The sequence below is a fragment of the Dasypus novemcinctus genome, chromosome 2 (assembly GCF_030445035.2).
Source record: "Dasypus novemcinctus isolate mDasNov1 chromosome 2, mDasNov1.1.hap2, whole genome shotgun sequence".
Classification (NCBI taxonomy): Eukaryota; Metazoa; Chordata; class Mammalia; order Cingulata; family Dasypodidae; genus Dasypus; species Dasypus novemcinctus.
In genome coordinates, this window is record NC_080674.1 from 96,229,477 (window position 1) to 96,251,902 (window position 22,426).

At 41.2% G+C, this 22,426-nt stretch overlaps 1 long non-coding RNA gene and 1 other non-coding gene across 18 annotated transcripts in view; one reads left to right on the forward strand and one right to left on the reverse strand.

The window, feature by feature from the left end:
* LOC105747308 (uncharacterized) overlaps window positions 1-22,426 on the reverse strand; it is a 232,195-nt gene that overhangs the window by 152,069 nt on the left and 57,700 nt on the right. Inside the window, exon 6 of one of the 17 annotated variants that reach the window (XR_011646249.1) lies at window positions 16,187-16,331. The exons of the other annotated variants lie outside the window; for them this stretch is intronic. This is a non-coding gene — a long non-coding RNA (uncharacterized lncRNA). The remainder of the gene's footprint in view (window positions 1-16,186; window positions 16,332-22,426) is intronic. 17 annotated transcript variants of the gene reach the window in all.
* Window positions 11,814-11,974, forward strand: LOC111767118 (U1 spliceosomal RNA). The gene has a single exon (XR_002799011.1). It is a non-coding gene; the product is annotated as a U1 spliceosomal RNA (small nuclear RNA).

Consider the following 22,426-nt stretch of genomic DNA (forward strand, 5'->3'; position numbering starts at 1 on the left):
ATGGGAGTATTTTTGGAACTTGGAATTGTCCTGAGTGACACTGCAATGACAGATATAGGCCATTATATATCCTGCCATAACCTAAAGAATTGGGTCAGATTGTAAACCAATGTAACCTGTAATCCACACTTAGTGGCAATGCTCTAAATGTGTTCATCAATTGCAATGAATGTACCACACTAACAAAAAAAAAAAAAAAAGCTAATCCATTCCTATCCCTAACCCCTGGCAACCATTAATCTTTCTTAATCTCTGTAATTTTATCATTTAAAGAATGTTTTATACATATTTGTAAATGGAATCAAATAGTAGGTTAACTTTTTGGGTTGGCTTTTTTCTACTCTGCATGATTGCCTTGAGATCCATCCAAGTTATCATATATGTCAATAGTTTCTGCCTTTTTATTGCTGAGCGGTATTCCTTGATGTTTATGTACCACAGTTAATTTAAGCATTTACACATCAAAGGACATTTGGGTTTTTTCAAATTTTTCACTATTATGAATGAAGTTGCAATAATAATAATAATAATTTCAAATTGCCACACTCCCTAAAATACTCTATAATACAATTCCAATAAAAATCTTATAAGAGTGTTTGACAGGACTTAACAAGATGATCCTACAATTCAGCGTAAAAGAACAGGCTAAAAAAGTACAATTTTGAGTAATATTAATATTGTGAGAAGATTTAACCTAACAGCCATATTATAAAACTTTGACAAATAAGATAGCATGGAGCAAAGGATAACAAACCATATGCCAAGGATGATTGTACTCATGATCTTTTTCTTGTAAAATTGAAACTTAACCTAGTATTATATATTGCCTAAGAGTTACCTCTTGAAAGCCTCATTGTTGCTCAAATGTGGCCTTTCTTTAAGCCTAACTCAGCATATAAATGCACTAACTTCCCCCTGGCATGGGACATGACTCTCAGGGATGAGCTTCCCCAGCACTGAGGGATTATTACCAAGTGCCAATTAGCAACACATCCAGAAAAATACCTTGACCAAAAGGGGGAAATACTAAATACAAATGAGTATTTCTAGCTAAGAGATTCCAAAGTGAGTTGGGAAGTCATTCAGAAGTTATGCTTATGCATGTCTCAGAAGGATCTCATTAACTGCCACAGTAAACAGTGCCTCAAACAGCAGGGCTCCTGAGGGCTCTAGAAACAATAAGCAGGGAAGACAATCTCAGGAATTCAGCACCCTGTCAGTGAGCCTTACTTTGGAATATATGTTCCCCAATGTAACAATGTTAGACTCATTTGTAATTTCCCTATACATGGCTCTCTGCCCCTTTTATTTGAACCTCTAATTACCTTGTTAATTATATGTCATAGAAACTTAAATCTTCAGTCTTTTCATATGCCCGTTGAGCCCTGAATCTCAGCAGACTTGCAACACCTATTCTCCAGTTCATCAGACTCACCCAGGACAACTAACAAAAGGATGATGATGGACAACACCTGTATTGTCCCCAAGGGGTGCTGAGACAAAGTACCAGAAATCTGTTGGCTTTTATAAGGGGTATTTATTTGGGGTAGAAACTTACAGTTACAAGGCCATCTTTCATCTTAAGGCTCCCTTCTTCCAGTCTCAGCTGTAGGTTGATATAGGGCTCAGCTGCTCTGTTCTCTTCAACAGCCAACTATCAGGCAAATGGCTCATCTCCCCAGGGCTTCAGCATCAAAACTAAGTTCTCTCCTCTGCTGTGCCTTTTTCTGTGTTCTCCTGAGAATTTACTTCTGTGTGTCTCCTTGATTGAGTGTCCATTCATAGAGCCCACAAAGGGGGCGGGGACTCAAACTGAGTTAAACTCTACTGACATAGTCAAATCAAAGCCTTACTCTTGACATAATCTAATCAAATACATCTCAGCTAAACCTAATTCAATTAAAGGGTATCATGGCCAGAGGAACAGACCAGTTTACAAACATAATCTCTCTTTTTGGAACTCATAAATGATCTCAAACTGCCACAACACTCATCCCAAGAAACAGAGTGTCTACAACTGCAAGCAAGACAGTTAGTTCCATCCATCTACCCCATGGTATCTAAGCCCCCTCTCATTCAGAAATAGAGTGGGCATCACCATCCCAAAATCCTCAAGATTGAGGAGTGAACAATGGACTAAAGTACACTTCTTATTATTCTATTATAGACATTATTATTCTAGCAATGGAAGAACTTTTATCATTGATATAAAGGCAATAGCCACCAGAGGTTCTGAGGGGAGAAAAGGGAAGAATAGATATAACATGGGAGCATTTTTGGAACACTGGAATTGTCCTCCATGACAGTACAATGACAGATACAGGCTGTTAAACATTTTGTCAAAACCTATAAAATTGTGTGGGAAAAGTATAAACTATAATGTAGATTACTGTCCATGGTTAGTAGCAATGCTTCAATATGTGCTCATCAATTCTAACAAATGTACCACACTAATGAAAGATGTTGTTAATGTGGGAAAGGGGGGGGGGGGGAAGGAAATAGGGTGGGGTATATGGGAGTTCCCTACCTTTTTTATGTAACATTTATGTGATCTAATGCTTCCTTAAAAATTATTTTTTTTTAATTTAAAGATATATACTGGGAAAAAAAAGCATGATACTGGCATAAAGATAAATAAATCAGCCATACAGAAGAGAAAAACCAGAAAATGATCCATTTATATATGACAACTTGGTATATATACTAGCTTGGTATGTGACAACATTGGGGATATAAATAATTTAGGAAAGGATAAATTATTCAAAAAATGATGCTGAGAAAACTATCCATATGGGGAAAAAATTAAAACCCAATGTCACAAAATAAATCCCAGGTGGATTAAAAAACCTTAATCTAGATATCAAAATGGTAACAGTTTTAGAAGAAAATTCAAGAAATTAAACACATGGCATCAAAACAGGCTTTCTTAAATAAATCCCAAGGCTAAAGGTCTTAAAGAGAAAGACAAAACTTTTACACAATAAATTTTAAAACTTCTCTACATTAAGACACTGTGATGGTTAGGCTGTTTCAACTCAGCCACATAACTGTGCCCAGTTGTTTGGTCAAACTAGCGCTGAGCTAACTGTAACATATGGGACATTTATGGGCTTTAGTCATCAGTGAGTTTACTGCATAGATGGCTGATTACGTCTACATAATCAGGGAGATTGCTGTCAGCAATGAGTGATGCTTTATGAAATCAGTTGAATGCCTTAAAAGGGTAAGTGATTTCAGCATTCAAAGAGAATTTCCCAGCTCATCTTTGGACAGCCAATATCTCCTGGAAACTCATCAAGGACCTTCACAGAACTTTCATCAGACCCCCTGGTTTGCAGTCTGCCTGTGGAACCTGGACTTGTGCATCCCCACAGTCACATAAGAAACTCTTAAAAATCTCATACTATTTACAAATATCTCCTGTTGATTCTGTTTCCGTAAAGAACCCTGACTAATACAGCTTGGTACCAGAAGTGGGGTGGTTTTTGAGAAACAGAGCTTAAACATGGGATGCCTGAGATGGTTCTGGAAGTTTTACAATTGGCTCTCTATTTGCACTCAAGGAAACTAACAATATGCTTTCTAATAACGAAGAGGCCATTAACAGTCCATGACATGAGTTGGCAATGTAGATACACAAAAATCATCACTGGATTTCCCTACTTCCACACTTATAAGAAGCAAGGATCTGGGTGAGAGTGTTTCCAATACCTTAACAGAGTTTTGTGGAGTCAAAAGGCATAATGATGTTGGCTGGCTCCTCCTAGATTCTCTGGATACAGTTACAAGAGGAAGAGGTGAGCTAAAAGCTTCATATTTGTGATATAAATGCAGCATGAATGATGTGAAAGTTTCTATGTGTGCTCTGAAAGAAACTCTTGTCTTCTGCAGCCACAGGCTTGAGATATCTGAGAACCAAACTCACTGTATGAGTAGCATAGTTTCAAAGGAAACTAAAATCTTAGCCCCGCAGTTTCTGCAGTTAAAGTGAAGGCATTGGTTGGAAAAGAGTGGAACCCAGAGGATTGGGATGCAGACATATAGGATGATGATAATATTGGTTGGGACATTGGAACTTTAAATTCTGCTGAGACTTTACCAGACAAACCTGAATGGCCTGCCCTGTGGAGACTACACCTTGTCAACCTTGTTATCACCCAGCCTCCAGCCTTCCCCACGGAGTTGAGACCTCCTCCCAGCCCTAAGGCACATACCAGCCAAACTGCAACATGCACTGCCCAGCCTCCAGCCTGAGAAATCTGCCTTCCAACCCCTGCCTGAAGAGATTAACCCTGTCTCGAAAGAAGAAAATGCAAAGGAACACCCTGAGGTCAGTAGCTTGCAAGACATTTCTAATCCTTTTCCTTGCCCACCCCCACCATCCCTCTTCTCTCCAAGACACATTACAGCACTAAAATCACAACAAGCCCACAAAGGTGAAATAAAGTGTGACCCTGGGAAACGGACTTTGGCCCAGTGGTTAGGGCGTCCGTCTACCATATGGGAGGTCCGCGGTTCAAACCCCGGGCCTCCTTGATCCGTGTGGAGCTGGCCATGCACAGCGCTCATGCGCGCAAGGAGTGCTGTGCCACACAAGGGTGTCCCCCGCGTGGGGGAGCCCCACGCACAAGGAGTGCGCCCGTGAGGAGAGCCGCCCAGCGTGAAAAGAAAGAGCAGCCTGCCCAGGAATGGCGCCGCCCACACTTCCCGTGCCACTGACAACAGAAGCGGACAAAGAAACAAGACGCAGAAAATAGACACCAAGAACAGACAACCAGGAGAGGGGGGGGGAATTAAATAAATAAATAAATCTTTAAAAAAAAAAAAAAAGTGTCACCCATGAGGAAGTAGGCTATACTCTAAAAGAACTACCTGAGTTTTCCGACTTATATAGACAGAAATCAGGCGAATATGTGTGGAAATGGACACTAAGGTATGGGATAAGAGTGGAAGGAATATAAAGTTGGATCACACTGAATTTACTGATTTGGACCCAATAAGCAGAAATTCTGTATTTAATGCTGTAGCACAAGGGCTGGAAAGGGGTCTAACTGTTTGTTTGGGTGGCTGACTGAAACATGGACCAAAAGATAGCCTAGCATGTCTGAGGTTGAGATGCCCAGTTTGCCCTGGTATACAGTAGAAGAGAGAATTCAAAGACTTAGAGAGATTGGAATGCTAGAATGGATTTACCATTTGAGACACGCCCGCCCACGCCAGAAATGTCGAGAGGATACACTTTTAACCAAGACTGTGCGGAAAAAATTTCTAAGTCTAACTCCATCATCCCTGAAGAGCCCTGTGGTTACTCTTCTCTGTAGTCCAGATATTACTGTAGGGAGGACTGTAATGGAATTAGAATCCTTAAATATTATGGGGATGATTGGTTCTTGGTCCAGTAAAAGTCAAGTATCAGCAGTTAATCGCCAAAGACAAGGTGTGCATGCCTACTGCAATGAAAGGCAGATTCAAAGGAGCACTCAAAATAGTCTGATTCACATAGAGTTATGGTGTTGGCTAATAGATCATGGCCTACCTAGAAGTGAAATAGATTGGCAGTCTACTGAATTTCTCCTGGATCTGTAAAAGCAGTTCTAGGTCAAGTGAACAAAACCCTAACTCAAATTACAAATGCAGAGAATCATGGCCCCTTAATCAATTCCCACACTTGAGATAGTTTATAGACCCAGAGCACCTTGAATGAGAAGACCAGGTCTCCTTGGGGAAGGATCCCATTAAATTGCCAAAAATTTATACTGTTAATCTTCCTCCCACCTTTCCCCAGGGAGACCCATGGCCTTTTACCAGAGTAACTGTGCATTGGGGAATGGGAAATGATGAGGCATTTTGGGGATTGTTAGACACTGGCTCAGAAGTGACATTAATTCCAGGAGACCCAAAATGTCACTGTATTCCACCAGAGTAGGGGCTTATGGAGGTCAGGTGATTGATGGAGTTTTAGCTCAGGTCTGTCTCACAGTGGGTCTGGTGGGACCCTGGACCCATTCTGTGGTTATTTCCCCAATTCCAGAATGCATAACTGGAATAAACATACTCGGTAACTGGCAGAATCCCCACACTGGGTCCCTGACTTATGGTTGGAAAGGCCAAGTGGAAGCCACTAGAACTGTCCCTACCTAGCAACAGCAAATCAAAAGCTATGCTGGATACCTGGAGGGATTGCAGAGATTCATGCCACCATCAAGGATTTGATGATGCACCACATCCCCATTCAACTCTCCTATGTGGCCTGTGCAGAAAACAGGTGGATCTTGGAGGATCACAATAGATTAGTATAAACTTGACCAGGTGGTGACTCCAATTGTAGCTGCTCTCCCAGGTGTGGGGTCACTGCTTGAGCAAATCAACATATTTCCTGGTACGTGGTATGCAGCTGTTGATCTGGCAAATGCTTTTTTCTCAATTGCCATTAGTAAGGACCTCCAGAAAGAGTTTGCTTTCAGCTGGCAAACCAGCAACATACCTTCACTATCCTGCCACAGGGGTATATCAACTCTCCAGCCCTATATAATAATGTCCACAAGGACCTGGATCATCTCTCCCTCCCACAAGACATCACACTGGTCCATTATACATGATATCATGTTGTTAGGACCTAATGAGCAAGAACTAGCAAAGACTCTAGACTTCTTGTAAAGCATTTGGGTGAAAGAGGATGGGAGATAAAGCTAACGAAAATACACAGGCCTTCCAACACAGTGAAATTTCCAAGTGTCCAGTGGTATGGGGCATGTCAAGATACCCCTTCTAAAGTGAAGGATAAGCTGTTGCATCCTATGACCAAAAAAGAGGCACAATGCTTAGATTTTGGAGACAACATATTCCTCATTTGGGTGTGCTACTCCAGCCCATTTACCAAGTGACCAGAAAAGCTGCTAGTTTTGACTGGAGACTGGAACAAGAGGAGAATCTGTGACAGGTCCAGGCTGCTGTGCATATGATCCAGCAGATCCAATGGTGCTGGAAGTTTCAATGGCAAATAGAGATGTTGTCTGGTGCCTTTGGCAGGCTCCTATAGGAGAATCACAAGGCAGACCTTAGGATTTTGGAGCAAAGCCCTGCCATCCTCTGCAGATAACTACTCTCCTTTTGAGAAACAGCTTTTGGCCTGCTACTGCACCTTAGTAGAGACTAAATACTTAACCATCAAGTTATGAGACCTAAGTTGCCTATCATAAGCTGGGTATTGTCTGACCCACCAAACCATAAAGTTGGGCATGCACAGCAGCACTCCATAATAAAGTAGAAATGGTATGTATGACATAGGACTCGCGCAGGCCCAGAAGGCACATGTAAGCATGGGGAAGCAGCCCAAATGCCCACGGTCACCACCCCTGCCATGTTACCCTCTCTTTCCCAGCCCACAGCTTTGGCCTCTTGGGGAGTCCCTTACAATCAGTTGACTGAGGAAGAGAAAACTCGGGCCTGGTTTATAAACGGTTCTGCGCGAAATGCAGGTACTACCCAAAAGTGGACAGCTGCAGCATTGCAGCCCTTTTCTGGGACAAACCCAAAGGAGAGTAGTGAGGGCAAATCCTCCCAGTGGGCAGAACTTCGAGCAGTGCATTTGGTTGTTCATTTTGCTTAGAAGAAGAAATGGCCAGAGGTGCGTTTGTACACTAATTCAGGGGCTGTTGCCAATGGTTTGGTTGGATGGTCAGGGACTTGGAAGGAACATGATTGGAAAATCGATGACAAAGAGGTCTGGAGAAGAGATGTGTGGATAGACTTTTCTGAGTGGGTGAAAAACATGAAGATATTTGTGTCCCATGTGAATGCTCACTAGAGGGTGACTTCAGCAGAAGAAGATTTTAATAATCAAGTGGATAAGATGAATCTCTCTGGGGCTAATGCTTAGCCTCTTTCCCTGGCCACTCCTGTCATTGCCCAATGGGCTCATGAACAAAATGGCGCCATGGAGGTAGGGATGAAGGTTATGCATGGCATGGTCTCAGCAACATGCAATTCCCCTCACCAAGACTGACTTGGCTACAGTCAGTGCTGAGTGCCCAATCTGCCAGCAGCAGAGACCCACATTTAGCCTCCAGTATGGTGCCATTCCCTGAGGTGATAAGCCTGCTACCTGTTTGGCAGGTTGACTACATTTAACCACTTCCACCATGGAAGGGGCAATGATTTAACTAGAATAGACACATACTCTGGATATACACTTGTTATTTCCTAACACAATGCTTCATCCAAAACTACCATCCATGGACTTACTGAATGTCTTATTTACTGCTATGGCATTCTACATAACATTGCTTCTGATCAAGGAACGCATTTCACAGCAAATGATGTGCAGGAATGGGCACATGCCCATGGAATTCACTGGTCTTACCATGTTCCCCATCACCCTGAAGCAGCTGGATTGATAAAACGGTCGCATGGCCTTTTGAACACTCAATTACGGCATCAACTGGGTGGCAATACCTTGCAAGGCTGGGGCAATGATCTCCAGGAGGCTGTATATGTTCTAAATTAGCATCCTGTGCTTTTCCTCAGGACAACCAGGATTCATGAGTCCAGGAATCAAAGGATGGAAATGGGAATAGCACCACTCACTATTACCCCTAGTGACCCACCAGGAAAATTTTGCTTCCTGTCCCTGAAACCTTAAGCTCTGCTGGTCAACAGGTCTTAATCCCAAAAGGAGGAGTGCTGCCACCAGAGAACACAATGATTCAACTGAACTGGAAGACTGCCACCTGGCCACTTTTGGATTCTCTTATGTCTGAATCAACAGGCAAAGGAGCATATTACTCTACTGGCTTGCATAAATTATCTTGACTATCAAGGGGAAATAGGACTGCATCTACATAATGAGGGCAGAGTTTGCCTGGAATACAGGAGATCTTCTAGGGCGTCTCTTAAAACTGCCATGCCCTGTTATTAAAGTCAATGGAAAATTGCAACAACCCAATCCAAGCAAGACCAACAATGGCCCAGAATCTTCAGGAATGAGAGTTTGGGTCACCCCACCAGGCAAAGAAACACAGCCAGCTGACATGCTTGACAAGGGTAACAGGAACATGGAATGGGTAGTGGAAGAAGGTAGTGATAAATCTGAACTTCAATCATGTGACCAGTTATAGTCATGAATCTTCCTTCCTTATTTCCTTACAAGTATGATTGTTATGTACACAAAACAAATTTCTGTTTTCTTCCCCAAACTTTTCCCATATCTTATGACAAGCCGTATTAGTTTCGTGTCATAATATTTAAGGAAGTCAAGTTTAAAAGTGACTATTACCCAGGGACTTGCACCTTATTCTTATGTGTTTCTAGTTGTACACAGGAGAGGTGAACACTGTTAGGCAGAAATATATATGTGTGCATGTTTGTTATTGTTTTTACTTAGAGACTAAGTATGGTTCAAGGTAATGAAATGGTTGCCGAATTGACAAGGGGTGGACTGTGATGGTTAGGCTAATGTGTCAACTTAGCCAGGTAATTGTGCCCAGTTGTTTGATTAAGGAAGCACTGCACTAACTGTAATACAAGGACATTTATGAGCTTTAGTCATCAGTGAGTTTACTGCATAGATGGCTGATTACATCTACATTAATCAGGGGGCTTGCTATCAGCAATGAGTGATGCTTTATTGAATCAGTTGAATGCCTTAAAAGGGTAAGTGATTTCAGCATTCAGAGAGAATTTCCCAGCTCATCTTTGGACAGTCAACATCTCCTGGAAACTCATCAGAGCCCCTGGTTTGCAACATGCCTGCAGAACCTGGACTTGTGCATCCCCACAGTCATGTTAGACTCTTATAAAATCTCATACTATTTACAGATATCTCCTGTTGATTTTGTTTCCCTAGAGAACCCTGACTAATACAGAAACCACAAAGTTAAAAGAGAATTTACAAAATGGGACAAATTGAAAAGGTACATAACCAAAACTTAATTATAGTCCAGACTATATAAAGAACTCCTAAGTCAAAAAGAAAAAGACTGGCGGCGGGCTTGGCCCAGTGGTCAGGGCGTCCGCCTACCACATGGGAGGTCTGTGGTTCAAACCCTGGGCCTCCTTGACCCGTGTGGAGCTGGCCCATGCGCAGTGCTGATGCGCGCAAGGAGTGCCGCACCACGCAAGGGTGTCCCCCATGTGGGGGGAGCCCCACGCACAAGGAGTGCACCCTGTAAGGAGAGCCGCCCAGCACGAAAGAAAGTGCAGCCTGACCAGGAATGGCGCCGCACACACGGAAGGCTGACACAGCAAGATGACGCAACAAAAAGAAACACAGATTCCTGTGCCGCTGACTTCAACAGAGGTGGACAAAGAAGATGCAGCAAATAGACACAGAGAACAGACAACTGGGGTGGGGGTGGGGGAGGGGGTGGGGTGGGGGTGGAGGTGTGAAGGGGAGAGAAATAAATAAATCTTAAAAAAAAACCATTTTAAAAAAAAGAAAAGAAAAAGACAATGGGGGGGAGAAAAGAAGAATGCGAATAGGTATTTCACAGAAAAGGAAACCCAAATGGCCAATAAATATATGAAAGGTTGCTCATCCTTACTAGATACTAGAGAAATACAAGTTAAAATAAAATAATATTTGTCTAATAATACTAAATATTGGCAAAGATATGAGGAAAAGGAAATCTTATACACTGCCGGTGGAAGCACAAGCTGGTTCAGCTATTTTGGGGAATGCTGTGGCCACATCATTTAAAGTTGATAATGATTACAACCAATAAATACATACCCTATAGAAACTCTCTCATGTATGTGCAAACGAACAAGCTCACAGCAGCATTATTTCAACAGTTAAAAATTGGAAACACTCTAAATGTCCCTATATCAGTAGATACATAAATAAGTTAGTTTATTTATTTAATGAAATATGAACTAGAGTTAAACTGAGAATGCAATCTTCAAAATATATAGCATATGATACCATTTATATAAAGTAAGTTTAAGGACATGCCAACAGGGAAGCAGATGTGGCTCAGGCAACTGGGCTCCTGCCTACCACACGGTCGGTTACTGGTTTGGATCCTGGTGCCTCTGAAAGAAGACAGCAGGCTGGCATGACAAACAGACACAAGAAGAGGGAGTAAAGGTTCCTGGTGCCTTCTAAAGACAGAGAGCTGAAGCGATGGGCAAATTCAGCAAGCTGATGAGACATAATGATGCAACAAGAGACTCGGAGAGGAAAAACAAAGCAGGGAGCCAAAGTGGCTCAAGCAATTAGGCACCTCCCTCTGACATCAGAGGTCCCAGTTGGGCTTCCAGTGCCTTCTAAAAAGAAACAAGGAAGACAAATAGACATAGCAAATGCAAACAACAAGGGGAGTGAGGAGAAATAAATAAATATAATAAATCTTTAAAAAATCATGCAAACAGTATGTATCAGCACTGTACAAAAATTTTAAAAACATGCAAACAATATGTATCAGTGCTGTCCAAAAGAACTTTCTGCAATAATGGAGATATTCTATATCTGCACTACCCAATACATTACCCTCTAGCCATACAGGCGGTATTGTACACTTGAAATGGAAATAATGCTCTAGAGAAAGTGAAATTATTTTATTATTTTAACTAATTTTAAATTAAATTTAAATAGACACATGTGCTTAGGGGCTAACATAGTGGATGGAGTAAGTATATATAATTTATGAATGCATATATATACAGAAATATAAAAGCAGAAAGGAAGAATACATATCATCTCCAAGAGAGTGGTTAGTGTGTGGAAGAAGTAGAGGAAGAGTGGGCCAAAATGGGATGTGAAGGGATTCAACAGTCTGTCATTTCGTTTCTTTGTAACTACAAAAAAATATAAAATACATACCTGGCAGGGGAGATACCATGATCACAAGTGTTTTCCCAGGGTAAGGCTTATCCATTGCACTCTGGATGTACTGACCCCAGCTATTTCCCCAAATGCAGGAAACTCTAATGCATAATTTATAGTAGTGTGGAAGTGAATTCCAGCGCTTCCCAGAAAAAAATAAAAAGACATAAAGCAAATAGGGCAAAACACTAATACTTGTTAAAATTGGTTAGTCTCAACAACCAGCAAGATGGTGGCAAAGTAAGGAGCTCCTAGAGTCAGCTCATGCTTAAGGGCAATTAGTAATCACCCAGAGCTATCTAAAGCACCTGTTTGGGGGTTCCAAGAGACCAGAAAAGCATCCTTCAACATCCTTAGAAGAATGGAAGGAGCAGACTATCCATCTGCAGAGAAGAATCATAAGTAGAGCACTCCATTCCATGGTGGCTGGTGCCCATCCTCAATTTGTGGAACTGGTCTCCTCGGGAGCTATTCCATGGCTAGAATTGGAAGCTCCATTTCCCAAAAACGAGGGAGGAAGAGACAGCTGGATACCAACTTCAGCTACTGATTAGTAAACTCAGCGGACAAAAGTATAATCCTAAAAACAGTTAAAATTTGAATCTGTCCAAGTGAGAAATAGGCCAGTAGCCACAATTTTAACTCCGCCCCTGGCAAAAGCGGAAGCAGGGTAGACTGAAAATCACAGTGCTGATAGGGACTGACTTCTTTCCATCCAGTTCAGATTGCAGCTTTACCCTAAGCCCAATCCTACCTCCAGCAGGGAGGAGGTTGGGGGTACCAGCGCCAGTCTCTCCTGGAAAATATAGGCCACACACCTGAGGATGGTGATCATCCTAGTCTTGGAGCACAAGGTGCCTCAGGAGCTGTTCTGTGGCTGGAACTGGAAGCTCCATTTCCCAAAAACAGGGGAGAAAGAGACAACTGGCCACTGATTTCTGATACTGCCTAGTAAATTCAGCTGGCTAAAGCATAACCCTAAGAACAGCTAAATTTTGAACCCATCCAAGTCAAAAAGAGGCTGATAGCTGCCATTTTTACTCCACCACTGGCATGAGGGGTAGCCAGGCTGACGAAAATCACAGCAACAGTAAAGATGAGCTTCTTTCATCCAGATTGACCTGCAGCCCTAGTCTACTCTTCAGACCCACCTCTAGCAGGGAGGAAGCTGAGAGGCCTGGTACCAGCCTCTCTGGGTAACTGCAGGTACATTTGGCTGGCACAGACTGAATGGTCAGAAGTCTACTGTGGCCAAAGCATGAACAACAAAAGAAAAAGTAAATGGGACCTCCTCAAAATTAAAGCCTTTTGCAACTCAAAGGAGTTTATCAAGAAAGTGAAAAGACAGCCTGCCTAATGGGAGAAAATATTTGGTAACCATATATCTGATAGGAGCCTAATATCCAGCATATATAAAGAAATCCTATATCTCGAAAATAAAAAGACAACCCATTTAAAAAATGAGCAAGATATTCGAACAGATGCTTCTCCAAAACAGAAATACAAATGGCTAAAAAGCTCACAAATAGATGCTCATAACTAGCTATTAGGGAAATGCAAATCAAAACTACAATGAGATACCATCGTACACCAATTAGACTGGTGGCTATTAAAAAAACAGAGGACTACAAGTGTTAGAGAGGATGTGGAGGAATGGAAACCCTCATCCACTGCTGGTGGGAATGTAGAAGGATCCAGACATTGTGAAGGACTGTTTAGCAGTTCCTCAAAAAACTAGCTATAGATGTGCCATATAACCCAGCAATTCCACTGCTGAGTATACACCCAGAAGAACTGAAAACAAGGACACAAACTGATATATGCACACCAATGTTCATAGCGGCATTATTCACTATTGCCAAAAGTTGGAATCTCAAATGCCCATCAACAGGTGAATGGATAAATAAAATATGGCATATATATACAATGGAATATTACTCAGCTGTAAGCAGGAATACAGTATTAACACATGGGATAACATGGATGAATCCTGAGGACCTTATGCTAAGTGACACACACCAGGCACTGAAGGACAAATACTACATGACCTCTCTGATATGAATTAAGTAAATCAAACTGCCTCAGAAAGCTAGAGACTGTAAGATATAGGCTTACAGGGAATATGGGAAGAGAGAAAGGTTGTGAGCCAACACCCACATAGGTAAAAGCTACAATTAAGTGGAGATAAGTAGTTGTGCAGTGAAGGGATAGGACGAGGGCACAGACATACTACTGAGTTGGGCTTTGAAGGCTTGAGGGGGGCCTGGGTTGCAAAGATGGGTCAGACGGTCCAAGGAATTGGGGGAGGGCTGGGAGTGAGCACATGAACATGGGAGATTGTCGAGTATGTGGTTGAAACTATAATGTTGAGAAAACTCTTTAGAAAATATAATAAGGAAGGGTTACTGGTATAAGGTGTTTGACAGGAGGCATCTGGCACAGATTGTACCTGGGGCAGGCTTCTAGGGAGTGTGTGAGTGCTCATCTTGTCAGAGTGTGTTATATCAGTGGGTAGAGACCCATACAATGAGTAGGAAGGTGTTATGCCCCCATCCTGGGGATGTCTGATGTTCTCAAACAGAGGGATGGCTGTCTCTCAAGAGCATGGGTGGCTCCCAATGGGGGAGGACAGACTAGTGTGTCAAGCCCTCAGCATTGTTGCAGGTATCTATGAATCTTGTCCTCAAGCAGTGAAGCTTGGTTTTCACTGTGAGCCCTGAGGAGAGGGGAGAGAGGAATAGAATAGATAGAAAAGGGGGTAGCTGGGGGGCAATGGAAGTGTTCTGTATGATCCTGCAATGATGAAGACAGGCCATGTTAAATATCACCAAAATTTATAAAGGTGTATAGTCTGAAATGTAAACCAAAATGTAAACCATAATGTAACCAAAAATTTATAAAAGTGTACAGTCTAAAATGTAAAACGATAATGTAAATGATAATAGAGCCATGGTTAGTAGCTGTGTTTCAATATCTGTACACCAGTTGCAGCAAATGTAACACCCACATGTAAAAGATCATTGCTGGGGAAGGGGGGAAAGGGTGTGATATTGGGTATATGGGAATTCCCTATATTCTACAAGTGAATTTCCTGTGACCTAAAACTTTTTTGAAGACATAATAAAAAATAAAAGGTTGTAGACGCTGAGGAAGAAATGGAAGCGATTGCCTTGCCACTGTACATTAGGGCAACACCTATTTCAGTAATGAAAGGCAAAACATCAAAAAAATTTTATATTTTTCATTTTTTAATACCCCAATTTTTTACTTTATTTTAGTTTCCCTAAATTATTATGTATTCTATTTCTAATATTTAACCCTATCGTTACTATTTCAATTTCCTATTAACTGAATTTGGCAATATATTAGACTTTATTTTTGAAGTTTTGGATCACAGAGGGGTTCAACTAGGGCAGGGGAGGAGCACTGATGTGGGGTGTCATTGATGGTGGATGCAAGAGTGGGAAGGAGTTCTCCAGGGCATACATATAGGGTATATAGATATGTTCAGATGTTCATTGGATATTGACATAGGGGGAAGACTTTCATATGACAACTGAGGGAGTGCAGAGTTCCCATTCCAGGAAATTCTTTCACACTCCCCAGTGGAGCAGCAACAATCCCCCAAGTACAAGGGCAAAGACCAGAGAAGGATGGTCCAATGATGGGTCCTTGATACTGATACTTATGCTTACGAGCCTGTGTGCTTGAAATTTCAACTAGGCCTAGAGCTGCAGAGTGCCTAAGAGTTACCTCCTAAGAACATCCATGGTGCTCAAACGTGGCCATTCTCTAAGCCAAACTCAGCATGTAAATGCATTAACTTCCCCCCAGTGTGGGATACGTCTCCCAGGGATGAGCCTTCCTGGCACCAAGGGATTACTACCAAGCACCAATTGGTGATGCAACTAGAAAAAGACCTTGAATAAAAGAGGGAGATGATAGAGACAAATGAGTTTATATGGCCAAGAGACTTCAAAACGAGTCAGAGGTCATCAGAGGAGTCATGCTCACGTACATCTCAGCAGGATCTCAGAGACAGCCAAAGTAGATACAACCCCGGGTAGGGGTGTTCCTGAGGGCTATGGAGACACCCAGGTCCTAAAGTCATGAGAGATGGCTCTAGAATTTGGTGCCTTGCCAGTGGACCCTACTTTGGAATTTGTGCTCCTGAGTGTGGTGGAGTTGGACTCAGACGTGACCTCTCTATGCATATCTCTTCTGTCACTTTTACTGAATCTGTGGTTGGCACTGGGGTTGTTGTATGCTGAGGAGACTTGAATCTCTGGGCTATCTATGTGCCAGCTGGGCCCTGAGCCTCAGCAGAGTTGCAACACCTATTCTCTGGTTCATTGGACTTACCCAGATCAGCTAACAGAGAGGTGAGGATGGTCAACCACCACACCAGGAAACGGAGAGAGTCTACAACTACAAGCAGGAGAATTCCATCCATCAGCCATGTGGGATTTCAATTTAGAGGTGGAGTGGATATCGCCATCCCAGGGTCCTCAGGATGAAGGAATAAAATATAGATTAGAGCAGACTTATTCATATTCTACTATAGAATTACAGTGACTCTAGCGATGGAAGCAATTATATCACTGATATGGAGACAGTGGCCATGGGAGTTGGTGAGGGCAGGGAGAGGGAAGAAGAGGTGTGACGGGAGCATTTTTGGAACTTAGAGTTGCCCTGAATAATATTGCAGGGACGGATGCAGGACATTATATATCCTGCCATAACCCACTGAATGGACTGGAATAGAATGTAAACTATAGTGCAAACTATAATCCATGCTGTGTAGCAGTGTTCCAAAATGTATTCATCAAATGAAATGAATGTGCCACACTCATGAAAGAGGTTGTTGATGTAGGAGAAGAGAGGGGGTGGGGAGTGGGGGTATATGGGAACCTCTTATATTTTATAATGTAATATTTTGTGTGATCTATGTATCTTTAAAATAAAATTTTAAAAGATGTCTACCAGGGCAACTGTGGTCATTTTGGACCCTCATGGCATAGACTGCTGCCCACATCTATAGTTCCATCTCCATCCTAAGCAAGGGAGAAAGGGTCATGATGCTTCATCAGTCTCTCTGGGCAACTACACTCTAGGCCTGCACGACTTGGATTATAACACATGGCTGTGGCTCTGCCAAAGGAGAAAGTTGAGAAAAACTTCATTGGTCCCTGAGGCACTGTGGGAAGCTTGAGCCTCCACAGCTTACAGCACCAACTATGTCCTTGACTCCTACTACATAACCAGCAAGGAAGAAAGGGCAAGAAGTCTTAAACTAAAGAGAGAAACTGGACCCAGAATAAAAACATGGAATAAGCCAGATACCAAGACACCAATAAAAAATTACAATCTACACCAAGAAACAGGAAGATATGGTCCAGTTAAAGGAACAAGATAAGCCTCCAGATGACATAAAGGAGTTTAACCAATTAATCACAAATGTTCAAACAAATCTCCTTAATAAATTCAATGAGATGGCTAAAGAGATTAAGGATATTAAGAAGACACTGGATGAGCACAAGAAGAATTTTAAAGTATATATAGGAAAATAGCAGACCTTATGGGAATGAAAGGCACAATAAATGAAATTTAAAATACAATGGAATCATATTATGGCAGATTTCAGGAGGCAGAAGCAAGCATTGGTGAGCTCGAAAAAAATGGCCTCTCTAGTGAACATACAAAAGAACAGATGAAGAATGGAAAAAACTGAACAAGGTCTCAGGGAACTAAATAATAGCAAGAGACATGCAAAAATACATGTCATGGGTGTCCCAGAAGAAGAGAAGGAGAAAGGGACAGAAGGAATATTTGAAGAAATACTGACAGAAAATTTCCCAACCCTATTGAAGGACATGGATATCCATGTCCAAGAAGCACAATGTATTCCTATCCAAATAAATCCAAAATCACCAGCTCTGACACACATAGTAATAAGAATGACAAGTGCCAAAGACAAAGAGATAATTCTAAGAGCAGCAAGAGAAAAGCAATGCATAACATAGAATGGATATCCAATAAGATTAAGTGCCGATTTCTCATCAGAAACCATGGAGGCAAGAAGACAGTGGTTTGATATATTTAAGATAATGCAAGAGAAAAACTTCCAACCAAGAATCTTACATCCAGCAAGACTGTCCTTCAAAATGAGAGTGAGTTTAGATTATTTACAGATAAACAGAAAGTGAGAGAGTCTGTAACCAAGGATTTACAGGAAACACTAAGGGACATGCTACAGTCTGAAAAGAAAAGACAGGAGAGAGCAGTCTGCAAGACAGTCTACAAATTAAGATTATAACAGTAGAAGTAACTAAAAGTCTCAAGAGTGGTGAAAATAAAATATGACAGATAAAACCTAAAGGTCAATATTGAAGAACTGCATTTGCAGTGATAACATTGAATGTTAATGGGTTAAACTCCCCAATCAAAAGACACAGAATGGAAGAATGGATAAGAAAATATGAGCCACTTATATGCTGTCTGCAAGAGACTAACCTTAGACCCAAGTATACCAGTAGAATAAAACTGAAAGGCTAGAAAAGATATTCTATGCATGCAGTAACCAAAAAAAAAAAAAGCCCAAGTAGCTATACTTACATTAGATGAAACCGACTTTAAAAATTCCACCAGCATTTTTTTATTAAATGGAAAACATGAGTATCAAATTTATTTGGAAGGATAAGGGGTCCCAAATAGCCAGAACTATCTTAAAAAGGAAAGCGAAGTTGGAGGACTCTCATTTCCGGACTTTAAATCATATTACCTAGCTAGAGTGGTAAAAACAGCATGGCACTGGCATAAAGACAGACACATAGATCAGTGAAGCCAAACTGATGGTTTAGAAACAGACCCTAACATGTACGGTCAAGTGATGTTTGACTAGCCTGTCAAACTCACCCAGTGCAGGCAGAACAGTCCACTCAACAAACGGTGCTGGGAGAACTGGATATCCATAGCCAAAAGAAGGAAAGAGGACCCCTATCTCACACCTTATACAAAAATTAACTCAAAATGGAACAAAACCTAAATATAAAATCAAGAACCATAAAGCTTCTAGAAGAAAATGTAGGAAAACATCTTCAAGACCTGGTGGTAGGTAGTGGATTCTTTAAAGGAGATGAGGAAGACTGAGGGAGGCAGTTGTGGCTCAACTGAAAGAGCATCTGCCTACCATACGGAGGGTCCAGGATTCAATACCCAGGGCCTCCTGACCCATGTGGTGAGCTGGCCCACATGCAGTGCTGCCACATGCCAGAAGTGCCATGCCACACAGGGGTGTCCCCCAAGTAGGGGTGCCCCACGCACAAGGAATGCACCCCACAAGGGAGCCACCCCATGTGAAAAAGCGCAGCCCACCCAGGAGTGGCACTGCACACACAGAGAGCTGACACAGCAATATGACGCAACAAAAAAAGTGACAGTTTCCTGATACGGCATGACAAGAATGCCAGAGGACACAGAAGAACACACAGCAAATGAACACAGAGAACAGACAAAAGGGGGGAAGGGGAGAAATAAATAAATCTATAAAAAAAAGAAGACGACTGAGATGGACCACTGATACTTAATGTATGTAGAAGTCTTAATTAACTTTACTTTAAAAGTGTGGAAATGTATAGGATTGATGGTAACACATTATAGTAACAGCTGGTTTATAAATCAGAATGTGGCGGGAAAGGGTAGTTTTGAGGTGTAAATGCCAACTGAAAGAAAGCTAGAGAATAATCTAGGGACTGAATAATACAGTAAACCCAGAGGTAGATGAGAATTGTGGTTGACAGTACAAATGCAAGAGTGTTCTTTGTTAGCTAGAACAGATATACATCACTATTGCAGGGTGGTCAGAATGTGAAGAAGCAGGGGAAAAATATAACTGAAGTCACTTATGGACTATGATTAACAGTTTTGTAATATTCATGCATCTATACCAAAGATGTACTGTGTTGATAATGGGGGAGTGAGGAAAAAGTGTGCCAAATGTATGTAATGGACCTGGTAATAGTCTGATGAAATATTATCTCATAATCTATAACAAATGTGCTATCACAGTGTGGTGTGTTGATAGAGGGGTATTGTATGGGAATTCTGCATATGTGCATGTTTGTTTTGTAAGTTTACAATTTCTGTCATAAAAACATATTTAACAAATAACAATAGGGTGGGTTGGGTGGGAAATACACCAAATGTAAAATAAGGACAACAGTTGTAGTAAGATTTTGATGATATCCTTTCACAATTTGTAACAAACGTCTCACAACAATGCAAGGTGTTTGTGGTGGGGTGATGTATAAGACCCCTGTACGATGTTATGCATGTTTGCTTTGCAAGTTCACAACTTTTACTAATACTTATTGTTTATGTATGTTCATATATAAATGATATTAAATAATAATAATAATAGGGTGGTTTGGGGAAAAAATATACCAAATGTAAGATACTTTGGTTAACAGTAATATTTTGAGGATTTTCTTTAATCGTTAGTTGAAAATATTTTATGACAATGAAAGGTATTGGTAGTGGCGTGAGATATGAGAGCCCTGATATATATATTGCAAGTTCACAACTATTACTATACACTTAATTGTTTATGTATATGTTTGAGTGACATACTTGAATAATTTTTTTTTAATTGGTTAAACTCTAGGATCTTTCTGGCTGTGTTTGAAATATTTCCCATTTTAATTTTTTAAAATATTTCTTCATTTAAATGCTTCATTTTTGTTTCTTTGAAATATTTCCTAATTTAAATGTTTAATAACTTCTTGAAAAAACAGTATTTAAATCTTTATGATGCCTGTATATAAATCCAAGGACTTAAGTATCATATTTATAGTCTCAGTGAACACATACAACTCCAAGAAAAATAGACAGCAGAGCAAAAACAATGGCACTTAATAAGCTTATAGAGTTCCTACCTTTCATGAATTTTATTAATTTTTAGAGGTCCAACAAAGATACTTCAAAAGTGTGTTAATTTACTTTGATTCTAAAGATAACAAAGAGAGGTAGCCATGTGTTTATCTTATAAATAAAAGATAAATATTACAAATATAATAGATAAAATACTTATAAGAGCACTGGACCAAGGGTCAGAACATTTGTACTTTCTTGTACTGGTTTATAATAACTTTCTGTGTCCTCTTTACCTAAGTTCCCCCAATTCTTCAGGCTGAACTTTTAATTGGATTTCCTTTCTTCTTTCAAACATATGCTTGGGAAACGGACTTTGGCCCAGTGGTTGGGGCGTCCGTCTACCATATGGGAGGTCCGCGGTTCAAACCCCGGGCCTCCTTGACCCGTGCGGAGCTGGCCATGCGCAGTGCTGATGCGCGCAAGGAGTGCCGTGCCACGCAAGGGTGTCCCCCGCGTGGGGGAGCCCCACGCGCATGGAGTGCGCCCGTGAGGAGAGCCGCCCAGCGTGAAAAGAAAGAGCAGCCTGCCCAGGAATGGCGCCGCCCACACTTCCCGTGCTGCTGACGACAACAGAAGCGGACAAAGAAACAAGACGCAGCAAATAGACACCAAGAACAGAAAACCAGGGGAGGGGGGGGAATTAAATAAATAAATAAATCTTAAAAAAAAAAAAAATCAAACATATGCTTAATAAGTTATTTAGAATGATCATTCATTTATATCAAAGTGTTAAAAATCTACACACTTGAAATCCAAATTATCTTACTGCTGTCTGATCCCTGTGTATTAGTCAGCCAAAGGGGTGCTGATGCAAAATACCAGAGATCTGTTGGCTTTTATAAAGGGTATTTATTTGGGTTAGAAGCTTACAGTTACCAGGCCATAAAGCATAAGTTACTCCCTCACCAAAGTCTTTTGCCACATATTGGAGCAAGACAGCTGCCGACATCTGCCAGGGTTCAGGCTTCCTGGGTTCCTCTCTTCCCAGGATTTATTTCTCTCCAGGCTCAGCAACTCTGTTTTCTCCACAAGGCCAGCTGTAGACTATCAGGCAACCGGCTCTGTCTCTCTCCCCGTGACTTGATTCTCTCTGGGCTCAGCAGCTCTGCTCCTGTGTGCTTACTTCCCAGGCTCCGGCTCAAAACTCAAAACTCCCTTCTCCGTGGTGTGGTTTCCCCAAGGGGGGTGGGGACTCAGTGTCCTATTGACATGGCCCAATCAAAGCCTTAACCATTATTTAATCAAGTAAAAGTGAAACCACTGAATCCAATATACTCTAATATCCCAGAGGGAAAGATCAGTTTACAAACATAATCCAATATTTCTTTTCGGAATTCATCAATAATATCAAACTGCTACACCTTGCTCTACCTGCCCATAGAATAAAAAGAGTGAAGGGAGTAAATCTATGACCAACTAGTCAATGATTCACGGCTCTCAAAGAACCTCGATTTACAACAATGGAAGCTTTTCTATTAAGTTGTTACTTTTAATGGATCTTATGCTGAAAATTTTAAATCCTCATGCTATTTCCTTGTGGCTATCTCAAGACCCTTAAGAGAAAAAGAGATTCTCTACTTGAATTGCATCTTTGCTTACATGAATGTTTTAACCCATAAAAATCTAAAACTTAGGCATAGTTCCAAGACATATTTATGGTTCATTTTATAA